General features: G+C 38.9%; 1 long non-coding RNA gene across 1 annotated transcript in view; it reads right to left on the reverse strand.

Annotated features, from left to right (window-relative positions):
• LOC144578360 (uncharacterized) overlaps window positions 1–12,710 on the reverse strand; it is a 483,066-nt gene that overhangs the window by 464,485 nt on the left and 5,871 nt on the right. The window lies entirely within an intron of this gene.

A 12,710-nucleotide genomic window follows, 5' to 3' on the forward strand; every position in this document is an offset into this window, starting at 1 on the left:
GATTTGTTGTGAGTCTGATGGGCTTCCCGTTGTGGGTAACCTGATCTTTCTCTCTGGCTGCCCTTAGCATTTTTTCCTTCATTTCAACCCTGGTAAATCTGCAGATTATGTGCCTTGGAGTTGCTCTTCTTGAGGAATATCTTTGTGGTGTTCTCTGTATTTCCTGGACTTGAATATTGGCCTGCCTTGCTAGGTTGGGAAAGTTTTCTAGGCCAGTATCCTGGAGAGTGTTTTCCAGCTTGGAGTCATTCTCTCCGTCACATTCAGGTACACCTATCAAATGTAGATTAGGTCTTTTCACATAATCCCATACTTCTTGGAGGCTTTGTCCATTTCTTTTTACTTTTTTCTCTAATCTTGCCTCTCATTTTATTTCATTAAGTTGATCTTCAGTCTCTGATATCCTTGCTTCTGTTGGTTGATTCAGCTGTTGAAACTAGTGTATGCTTCATGAAGTTTTCATGCTGTGTTTTTCAGCTACATCAATTCATTTATATTCCTCTCTAAGCTGTTTATTCTCATTAGCATTTTATCAAACCTCTTTTCAAGGTTCTTAGTTTCTCTGCATTGGGTTAACACATGTTCTTTTAGCTCAGAGAAGTTCCTTATTACCCACCTTCTGAAGCCTGTTTCTGTCAATTCCTCGGACTCGTTCTCCATTCAGCCTGGTTCCCTTGATGCTCAGGATTGTGATTCCTTGAAGGAGGAGAGGTGTTCTGGTTTGGGTCTTTTCATCCTTTTTACTTGTTTCTTCCATCTTTGTGGATTTATCTACCTGTGGCCTTTGTTGTTGGTGAATTTTGGATGGGGTATCTGACTGGACATCCTTTTTGTTGATGAAGAAGTTATTTCTTTCTGTTTCTTAGTTTTCCCTCTAACAGGCCTCTCTTCTGTAGGACTGCTGGAGGTCCACTCCAGACCCTGCTTGCCTGGGAATCACCTGCAGCAGCCTCTGTGTTCTCGCTGGCAACTGCACTCCAGAGCTGTTCTTATTTGGCCATCTTGGATCATCTCCGCCTCTCTTCTTCTTTAACCTATGTTCCAACTAAACTTAGCCACCTTTCACTTCAAGAAATTTTCCTGAATCCCCCATCTGCACCCAGACCAGGCTGCATTAGGTGCCTGTCTTTAACTACCCCTAGCACCTCTAACAGGTTGAATAGTGTCCCCCCAAAATTCATGTTCACCCAGGATCTCATGTGACCTTATTTGGAAATAGGATCTTAATATATGTAATTAGTTAGAGATCTTGAAATAAAATCGTACTGAACTTAGGATGGTCCCTAAACACAATGATGCCTTCCTGAAAGAAATGAGAGAGCAGTTTGGACAGAGACACAACAGAGAGGAAGGAGATGTAAAGATGGAGGCAAAGACTGAAGTAACTGATACATCAGTAAGCCAGGAAACAGCAAGCATTGCCAGCAGCTACCAGAATCTCTGCATGGACAATTCTCTCTCTGAGTACCAGAGGAAATCAAAAGTACTGACATCTTTATTTTGGATTTCTGGCCTCTTGAACTATGAGAGAAAAACTGTTGTTGTTTAAACTACCCAATCCATGGTAATTTGTTATGGTAGCCCTAGAAATGAATACAAATACTTATATTTACTTATAATCTGATAAATGCTGTATTAGATCACAGTTGTTTTGTTTGTTTAGCCCCCTCCCACCAACAACTATATTTCAAACTCTTTAAAGGAATACATCTGTTTATATCACCAAAGTCTATAGGTTCTAGATAAATGCCTGCTATATTAATATATAAATCCATTTTAACATTTTTAAAGATACTGGGGATTTGGGGAAAAGGGCTGAAGGAGGTAAGAAATTAAGGACTATAAATTGGGTACAGTGTATACTGCTTGGGTGATGGGTGCACCAAAATCTCACAAATCACCGCTAAAGAATTTACTCTTGAAACTTTGTTCCCAAAAACCAAGAGAAAAAAGAGTCATGAAAAGCTTCCACTAGTCCTTTTTCTGTGCTGCTTCCATTTGTAATGAGAAGAGCCTACCCGAGGCAGCTGCTTGTTCCAGAGGAGACATAGGGAACTGATCTGTATCCAACCCAGCACCTGAATCACAGCCCCTCCATCCAACTGACAGACTGTGAATGAGAAAAATATCTGCTTCTATAAGCCAGATAAATAAATAAAAGACATTTTGCAAAGAAAAAGAAAAGGTGTATAATTTGATTTTATGTAACAAGTTGCTTGTAGTCGAGGAATTATAAAGATTTTAAAACTGAAAAAATCTTGGAAGTTATAATCTTCCAAAATTTTTTTTTGGCATACCACATTAAATTTTTCAACCCTGGGTACCCCACCTTTTCTTCCCTTATAAAACAGTTGTGTTTGGCATAAAGCCTCTTCAGAAGAGTAATGTGAGAAAGGCGAAAGCTTAACAGTGGAATATTAGATTCCAAAAACCAAACAGATGGAAGGAACGCTTGGTAAATCTTGACATCATTACTAAGGAAGGGATTCAGATGTCTGGTGCCAATAAAATAGATTCTCATAGACTTCATTCTAGTATCTATAGAAAGGAAAAGTTGCTTCTATTTGTGATTTTTCTCTGTCAGGCTGTAATAGACATAAAGTACAAAGCCCTACACTATTATATTCTGTAGAATTTATATAAGTATTTATATAAACACAGGCATATCTTGGAGATATTGTGAGTTCAATTCTGGATGACTGCAAGAAAGTAAGTATCACAACAAAGTGAGTCACACAATCATTTTTTTTTTGGTTTCTGCATAAAAAATTATATTTACACTCTATTGTAGACTGTTAAGTGTGCAATAACATTTTCATCTAAAAAAAGTACATTTCTTAATTAAAAATACATTCATAAAATGCCAATGATCATCTGAGCCCTCAGAGAGTTGTAATCTTTTCTGCTGCTTGCGGGTCTTGCATCCACGTTGATGGGAGCTGAATGATGAGGGCAGTAGGTGCTGAAGGTCGGCATGGCCATGGCAACTTCATAAAATAAGACAGCTATAAAATCTGCTGCATCAGTGGACTCTTTCTTTCACGGAAGATTTTACTGTAGTCTGTGATGCTGTCTGATAGCATTTTACCCACAGAAGAACTTTCAAAATTAGAGTCAGTCCTCTCAAATCCTGTTGCTGCTTCATCAACTTAGTTTATGTAACACACTAAATCCTTTGTTTTCATTTCAACAATGTTCACAGCATCTTCACCAGGAGTAGTTTCTATCATAAGAAACTTAGTTACTCTTTACTCATTCATAAGAAGCAATTCCTCATCCATTCAATTTTATCATGAGATTATAGCAACTTAGTCAGGGACTCCACTTCTAACTCTAGTTCTCTTGCTATTTCCCCCACATCTGCAGGTACTTCTACTGAAGTCTTAAATCCCTCAAAGACATCCAAGAGGGTTAGAATTAACTTTTTCCAAGCATTTTTAAATATTTATATTTTGTCCTCCATCCACAAATCCCAAATGTTCTTAATGTCATCAAGAATGGTGAATCCTTTCATTGGTGCATTGAAGTTTTTGAAAGCACTTTGCCCAGATCCATCAGAGGAATCACTATATATGGCAGCTATAGCCCTACAAAATGTATTTATTAAATAATAAGATTTGAAGGTCCAAATTATTCCTTCCTATTTCATGGTTGTGTTGGCAGGCACGGAAATAGCATTAATCTCCTTGTACATCTCCATCATAGCTCTTGGGTAATGAGGGACATTGTCAATGGGCAGTAGCCTTTTGGAAGACTTTTTTTTTCTTGGCAGTAGGTCTCAGCAGTGAACTTAAAATATTCGTTAAACCATGCTGTAAACAAGTAAACAGAGGTGCTGTCATTCAGTCCTTGTTGTTTAATTTCTAGAACACAGGGAGAGTTAGCCCTAGGATTTTCAGCATGGTAAACGAGTATTGGCTGCAACCTAAAGTCTCAGTCTATGTTAGCCGCTAACAACAGAGTCGGCCTGTCCTGTAAAGCGTTGAAGCCAGGCATTGACTTCACTCTAGGTGTGAAAATGGCAGCTTCTGTTAGTAGAAGACTGGTCTACATTTGAAATCTGTTGTAAATGTAGCCACCATCATCAATCATCTAAGCTAAATCTTCTAAATAACTTTCTGCAGCTTCTGGAATAGTGCTTGCTTCTTTACCTTGCACTCTTATGCTACAGAGATGGAATCTTTCCTTAAATTTCTTAAACCAACCTCTACTAGCTTCAAACTTTTCTTCTGCAGCTTCCTCACCTCTCCTAGCCTTAGAGCTCATATCAGCAATAAGGTTAATTTACTTTCTTATCATTTGTGTGTTCACTGGAGTAGCACTTTCAATTTCTTTTGGAAACTTTTTCTTTGCTTTCACAGCTTGGCTGTTTGGCACAAGAAACTGACTTTCAGCCTGTCTCAGCTTTTCACTTACCTTCCTTAATAAACTTAATCATTTCTAGCTTTTAACTTCAAATGCAAGACATCCAATTCTTCCTTTCACCTGAACACTTAAGAGACAATGGAAGGGCAATGACTTGGCCTAATTTTAAAGTTGTTTCGTCTTGGGATTTAGGGAGGCCCATGGGGAGAGAGATGGGGGAACAATGGGTCAGTGGAGGAGTCAGAACACAGGAGACATTATTAAGTTTGCTTTCTAATATGGCCATGGTTCATGGCATCCCAAAACAATTACAACAGTTACATTAAAAATATGTAATAATGACAAGGTTTGAAATATTATAAGAATTATAGAGCTCACAGAGACATGAAGTGAGCATATGCTACTGGCAAAACAGCCCCAGTAGACTTGCTTGAGAAATGGTTGCCACAAACCTTCAGTTTGTAAAATATACAGTATCCGCGAAGCATGACAAAACAAAGTATGCCTGTAGACAGCACATCACACAACGGAAAAACACGTATGAACATTCACAGTATTTTGTTTGAATCCTCTTTGAATATCTATTTGCTAATCTGTAATGACATATGTGAGCCACATCATTAGTGACTTTTCTTTTTTCTGATATTCTTCCTTAAGAATTAGCATTTAGATAATATTAACATTGTTGCAAAAATAAACATTTATGTTCTCCCCATTTCCCATCAATAGTCTTTGCTGCTCCAGAGAGCCACAGCATGCAGCAAAAAGATTAAATAGCTCATTTTTCTTTCTGTTAAGACTTCAAAGAATCAGCTGGTTTCCACATCAAGTTCAAATTTATGCAAAGTAGATTTAATTGCTTGTCACTCACATTGGGAAATGTGTCAAATATGGGTTGCTATTTTAACTAGTTTCAAGTTCATATTTTTCAAATCTCCACATTCACTTAAATATAAATGCACTGCAAAGAATAAATTCTTAAAATCAGAAAACATATCTAGCTGAAAATTAGGAAATGAAAATTCTAATAAGCCAAGTTTTCTTTGTTGTGTTTTGTTACATTGTTCATAATAATTTTTCTCTCTATTGGTCAAAAAAAGTTCCAAGTGACTATCAGGAAAATATACAGCAGACTAAGGACAAATTCATATAATATTATCTTAATTTTGGAGAATTATTCAGATGCATCTTTTTCTTATGGAATAACCTGTCAGACTTCAGAGAAATAATTTTTCTAATTTTGTTTTCAGACATTTCCTCCACAAGACGGCAGAGCAAATCTGACATCCCCTGGGGCATACCTCAGTGTGCCATTAGAGGGTAGCATTGTAACTATAGAGCTGTAAACCAAAATTACTCATGTGCCCAGAGGATCGACATCCCATCACCTATAATCATACTTCCCAGGTACTTTCAGCAAATGAACACTAACAGACATTATAGTTGACTGCATACATATGAAGACAGCACTTTATTTCTGTGTTCATAATAACTTTTAAATGAATTGGCAGCTTAACTGGAATGGATAAAAGAAATGAGAAATCAAAAACTGCAGTACACAGGAGAAACTCTACACCATTCTAGCACTTACACAATTGGAGAGCCTAGAGAAAAAAAAGAGAGGAAAAGCACAAGATAATTTAACAGCTTATAAGGCTGATGAACCGAAACCCAATGATTCATTATTCTGCCACAATCTTGACCCAATAAATGTGTTATGTGTTTTGTGGGAAATACACATATATATTTTTTTCCAGATTCAAACTCAAAAAGAGAAGATGACTGAGACAGGTTATATACAAAGAAAAATGTATGATTTTGCAAGTGTTGTATCTATATACAGATATAAGAAAAAGCAATATGTGGACAAATGTAACAAGAAATATAACCTGTCCTCACTAAGATTTCTATTTTGGTCTTGTAAACTTGCCTATGAAAAGTATCAGAATAAAAATTACTTGAGATCTATCCTGAAGAATGAGATGGAAAATGGAAGCTTGTGATTTCACTGCTTCCCCAGACCCCCCATCTTCCTTCCCAGAGTGATATTTTGTCAGAGAAAGAGCCTGGTATTTGTTGTCACCCACTAGCTGTGATTCTCAGAGCCTCAATTTTCTCGGCTATGTAAAGAAGGTTATAAGATTTACCTCACACAGTTCTATTGGGATTATATTCAGTTATAGTAAGATACAGAGAATGACATAGTAGAAATTCCACAAATGTCAGTTTCTTTCCATCATCTCCTTTGATACCCAATAAGACTCTAATATATTTAAAGGGTCACAATTTCCGATTAGAATTGCAAAGCTAAGGGAATCAGAGGTAGAATATAGGTATTTCTGTCTGTTGCCACTTTTACATAATGACTACAGTTACGTAACCTGTTAACAAGGAAAAAAAAAAAAACAAAAGTATGCTAATGGATGTGTACTATTGCAAGTAATGAAATGAATTACATTTGAACTATATCGTACCTCTTTCCTCCCACCACATCTACTGCACTGTACTCTACTTGGGGCCTGTGTCTTACCATCTTACTATTTTTGTATTCTATGTGGCATGCAGAATCTCCCAGACTCCCCTCCACTCCAGCATACAGATGACTTAGCAATAACGGGGAGAAAGGTAATGGTGGAGTTGCTAAAGAATTCTAAATCCATATGAGGAAATATTTATCACAGGAATATAATCATTGCTACATAAAAACCTTCAATCCAAAAGTGTCTTACATCTCTAGGCTTTATAATCTGAATATTGAGGTGAGATTATTTTAAATTTCCATCAAAGAAGTAAATTATTGTCAACTAGGACTTAAAACATGCAAAGACTCCTGTTTCTCCACTCTCTCTTCTAATAGTTTCACAGCTGCTACATCTTCCGGTATATTATTCTATGCTTGGGTAGGGATGGAAGTGATTGAGGGTCAGGGATTTTAATGCCTGTAATCCCAGGCAGCTGAATTCCCCAAATGCTTCAGCTGCCTAGATTCTTTTCTTATTTGTGGGTTTGCAGCAGAGCTAAGCCTTTCCTCCATTCCTACTTTAGTCTTTGTTTTCCTGAGTTTTGCTCCCAAGCAGAGGGTACTTCAAATGAATTCTTGGGAACACAAAGTTCCAAGCGATGCAGTCTGTGAGCTCATTTCTGACACCACTTATGTACAGCACTGGTGGATTAAAGATAGTGATTTTATCTCTGCGAGGAAAAAAAGACAGTCTGTGTGTCTTAACTTGTTATGTTGCAACTCCTTTTACATCTCTAAGAAGCCTCTGCTTAAACACATAAGCATAGGTATGTGGCGAGTGTTTTAAAACCTTCTCTGTATCCTGACCTTTTCTAGAAGAGGCCAGTGCAGGGCAGCCTTGTTAGTAAGCTAGGTTTCATTTATTACTGTTGCTTAGAATGAGCCCTGGATTAGAAGTCAGGAGATCTGAATTAAAATACAAGCTCTGCTTTATTGAGTGGTCCCCTAGGAGAGATAGTGATGGTTGCTGATAGAGATAAAAGTCAACAGAAGTCATCAGAATCCAGAGAATATCTGACATTAGAGCTGATGGGAATTGCTGATTGACTAAAAGTGGGGTTATGAGGTAAAGAGTGAAGCCAAGGATGATTCTTTTATTTGGTTTGAGCAGCTGGAAGGATAGAGTTTTGATTTGCTAAAATGTGGATGGAAAGGCTGTGGCAGGGGCGTCTTGGAGGAAAAACAAGAAATTTGAAACGTGTTAAGATTGAGATGCCTATTAGATATGGAAATGCTGAGCTGGATACGTAAGTGTAGAGTTCAGGAGAGAGATCAGGATTCAGTGTTATCAGTGCATTGAAAATATTTAAAGACATTGCAGGCTGGGTGTGCTGGATCATGCCTATAATCCCGGCACTTTTGGAGGAGAAGGCAGGTGGATCACCTGAGGTCAGGAGTTCAAGACCAGCCTGGCCAACATGACAAAACCCCATCTCTATTAAAAATACAAAAAATTAGCCAGGCATGGTGGTGGGTGCCTGTAATCCCAGCTTCCCGGGAGGCTGAGGCAGGAGAATTGCTTGAACCCAGGAGGTGGTGGTTGTGGTGAGTTGAGATCGTGCCACTGCACTCCAGCATGGGCAACATGAGTGAAACTCCATCTCAAAAAAGTAAATAAAGACATTGGAAAAGAGTGATAACTGAGAGAATTAGTGACAGCAGGAAAAAAATAACTGAGCTGAAGATAATCTAAAGTGTAAGGTGGGAGGAAGTGAAGAACCAGAGAAGGTGAAATGGAAGGAGAGGACGATTATGAAGACAACTGAGGCAAATTGCAATCTGGGGGACCAAACAATGAAAGAGTGAGTTTCAAACAGGAAAGAGTGACCACCGCATGAATTGCTGCTGACAGATGGAACAAGGTGTCTGTTCTGTGGACTCTCCTATTCCCTGCTTTGAATAAAGTTTCCCCTGAATAAATATATAAAAACATGAGCTTTGCCTTTGATTCAGTGACCTGAGAAGAGTGATTTAGAATCCATGATAATTATATTTCTCTTAATAAATGGAATATGGTCATACATTTTATTTACTGTCCACCAAGTGCACAAAAACTGGTCTTACAAAAGATGAAACTGCATTTGGTAAAATCAAGAGCAAAGGAAATATATTTAAAGCCTTCCTCAAACTTGAAAAGCATTAAAGAGAGTTAACATTGGGCAGCCTGGTTCTACTTTCACTGAGATACACAAGAGCCAGGAGCTTCCCAGCCAATCTCTAATAACTGCCAGCCAATCTCTTCCCAAGCCACAGGGAGCAAATACACTACAGTTAATGGGAAAAAGTTAAGTATTTCCCCAAAATCTTGTTGGTTTGTTTTTAAATTCAGTTGCTAAGAACTCACAACATTATCTTTAAGGCAGAAAAAAGAACTATTAACAAAAGAAAAGCGTGGTGATGGTGCTGTGGTATTGTCATTGTATTGTGACTGGTGCTGACTGAACTTGTGGCACAGTACCGACAAGAGTAAGTTGTCCTAATAATGATGCAAGATTCAAGAATTCTAATGCAAATAGTAAATATTTTTTATTCTGTATCATCAGTGTCCAATCTTTTGGCTTCCCTGGGCCACATTGGAAGAAGAAGAATTGTCTTGGCCGCACATAAAATACAGTAACACTAATGATAGCTGATGAGCTTTTAAAAAACTGCAATGAAATCTCATAATGTTTTAAGAAAGCTTACAAATTTGTGTTGTGCCACATTCAAAACCATCTTGGGTCTCATGTGCCTGTGGGCCATGGGTCAGGCAAGCTGGTTCTGTATCACTTTATTATAATAGATTCTGAGATTTATGAAATTCATCACAAGAGCCAATTAACCCAGACTCCAAAAGTGGCCTGTCCACATTTTCATGGCACATCTGGTTGGGAGTAGAGCTGGTCTGAGAACCAGGGATACTGACTCCACATTCAGTATTTGTTGTTCCTCTCCACCCCTCCCCAAAAATGGCTTTGGTTTTGGAGTATAATTTCTAGTTAAACAGTTAACTCTTTATTCATTTAATTCTAATTTCAGTTTTCCCTTTAAATAAACTTCTTTGGGAGTTCTAAAGCTAAGTGGGACTATTAATTCTAAGTTGCCTACATCAACCATGCAATCTGATAGGTAAGAGTTATTTCTAAAGGGTTAAAAATCTTAATTTCAAACTCAAGGAGAACAGTATCAAGCCTAGGTAGTTTACCAGGGCTTTTCTCATATGTAGTAAACATTCAGTAAAGATCTGTGGCATAAAGTTTTTAAATATTTTCTTTCAGTTATCCAATTTTACACCATACCCGTTTGAATATCAACTTTTGTGTGTGTGTTTATTTATTTAGAGACAGAGTCTGAGTATGTTGCCCAATTTTGTTTAGAGACAGGTTCTCACTATGCTGCCTCTCTTAAACTTGAACTCTTAGGCTCAAACAATCTTCCTGCCTCCTCGGGGATTACAAGCCTATGCCGCCACACATGGCTTTGATTAAAATTTCAAATTTTTAGTGAGAATTTCTCAGGCTATCCTACATAAAATGCGCACTCCCACTATTTAATTCTCTCTCAATTTATTTTTCTCCTTAGTACTTATCTAGTTTTTTAATACATTTTCTTTTCTATTACTGAATTTTCTCTTTTATTATATACCTCCCCCATAAGAAAGATGCTACATATGGCAGACACTTGGAAGTCTTTCTTTTTTTCTCTTTTCTTTTTTTTTTTTAAGATTTGGAGACCTGCTCTGTCAGCAAGGTTGCAGCACAGTGGTACAACCATTGCTCCTGCAGCCAGCCTTAAATCCTGGACTCAAGTGATCCTCCCACCTCAGCCTCCTGAAGACCTGGATATGTGCAACACATATTGACCATATATGTCTTGCTATATTGACCAGTAATATAGTAATATTGATTTGAGTAATAATAAAACTCTGGTCTCCCACCAAAATAAACAAACAAAAAGAATGTTTAAGGCTCACCTCTGACACCTGGTTTTATAACTCTAAGCATGTTATTTAATCACCCAGGCTCTCTGTAGTGAATTACAAACCAAGGATTATTAGATTTCCCTAGAGTATATAATGTAAAGTATCAGTAAAATGATAGCTATGAAAGTTTTTTTAAACTCTTAATAACTATACAAATATGAGGTGTCATGATATGAGGTAACAATGTTTTCATTATAAATTTCAGTATTAAGATAGACAGAGTATCTATAAGTATAGAATAAAGTTTTCTCCAGTCTTTTTCTTGCTTGTGTAGGACAGACTACTTGTTTTCAGTTGGTTTCCTAAAAACTAACAGTCATTAAAAACAGAACTGTGGTAATACAAACATTTTGTGCTTGTTTAAAAATTTTACGTATCTTCATTATAAAAATCTTGGGAAAAGTAAGTAAATCACAAAAAATAAAAACCACCCCAAATGTTACCACTAATAGATAATGTCAGTCACATTTTCATCTCTGTTCTTTCATTTTTTAAAAAGATATAGTAACTTTCTAGTTTCAGGTTCTTTTTAACACAATGTTGGGATAATATTACATTTCTTGTAGTCTGGGTGTTGTCACGACTAGGCCAGGTGTGCACGCACTCAGGGTGCACTGACACACCAGCTTCCTGCCACTTTGGCCCCTTCCGACTTTGGGTGCTGAGGAGCACTGGAGAGAGGTCAAAGGGGGGCTGAGGGTGGATCAGTGCAGGCCTGCAGGCACCCTTTGGCTCAAATAGCCTGGGTGCCAAGCATGACAGGTTGATGGCAGCTACTGGGTAGAAAGAGTGGGTCCCTGGTGAAGCACAAGCTTTAGGCCTGGGACAGCCTGAAGCCTGGGGGCTGGGCTGCTCATTCTGTGAATGGAGTGAGAAATTATATGCTTTTTCTGGGCCCACCCATGGCTACGCATGGACCAATCAGCATGCACATCCTCCCCTCTGAAGATGATAATAACCCTGGAGTCAGCCAGAAGGGCAGATGTTGGGACAACCTGCCAGCAGAGAGGAGCTACAAACTATGGGTCTCCTCTCTGCTGGCAGCTGCACTCATTAGGATGACCTGCTTGTGGAAAGGAGCTCCCTGCTTCAGGTCATCTAAGAGCTGTTCTATTGCCTTATAAAGCATCTCCTTGCCTTACTCACCCTCCAATTGTCCTGTACCTCATTCTTCCTTTTTCAGGGCAAGAACACAAATGGTGGGACTGAAAGAGCAATAACATCAACAGGGCTGAAGCATGCCCCTTGCTTGCCACATTGCAGGTGACAAGAAAGAGAAAAGAGAGGAGAGAAGAGCTGCAGCCTTTTTGGGAGCCCAGACCTACGAGCACCCCAAGCCAGGGCTGTGATACCCTCTTTGGGGATCTGCAGTTCCTGGTGTCTTCAAGCTTCTGGGTGCCACCATGTTCCCTGGTTCCAGCAGTGGAAGCCATTTGTGATACACCTAGTCCAGCTACAGCCTTGCAGGGATCTGGGGGCTGGGCTGGTGCCTGGAGCTGCCTGTTCCATTGCAGACAGCATGCACGGCTGTGTGCAATGGCTGGGCCCTGCGCTTGCTCACTCACGCACCCCTTGCCACCCCACATCTGGCTTGCCCTTGGCAAGTGTGGGAATCTGGCAGGCGCCTGAGCCAATCACAACCTGCCAGGCCAAGTGAGCAGAATCAGCCCAGTGGGCCCAAGCAAAAGGTGGGCAAAAGTGCCACCTAACACAAAGCTTACCAGTAGGCAAAGCAAGACTCCAAGGATCCAGTGACAATGATAAAGTTTTGAACATATGTACAAGTCACTCTTCAACCAGAGCTTAATCTACTTCATCCATGCGTGATCTGTCATCATCTCTCAAAGCCATTAAAATTTCTGA

Source organism: Callithrix jacchus, chromosome 11 (assembly GCF_049354715.1).
Source record: "Callithrix jacchus isolate 240 chromosome 11, calJac240_pri, whole genome shotgun sequence".
In the NCBI taxonomy this organism is placed as follows: Eukaryota; Metazoa; Chordata; class Mammalia; order Primates; family Cebidae; genus Callithrix; species Callithrix jacchus.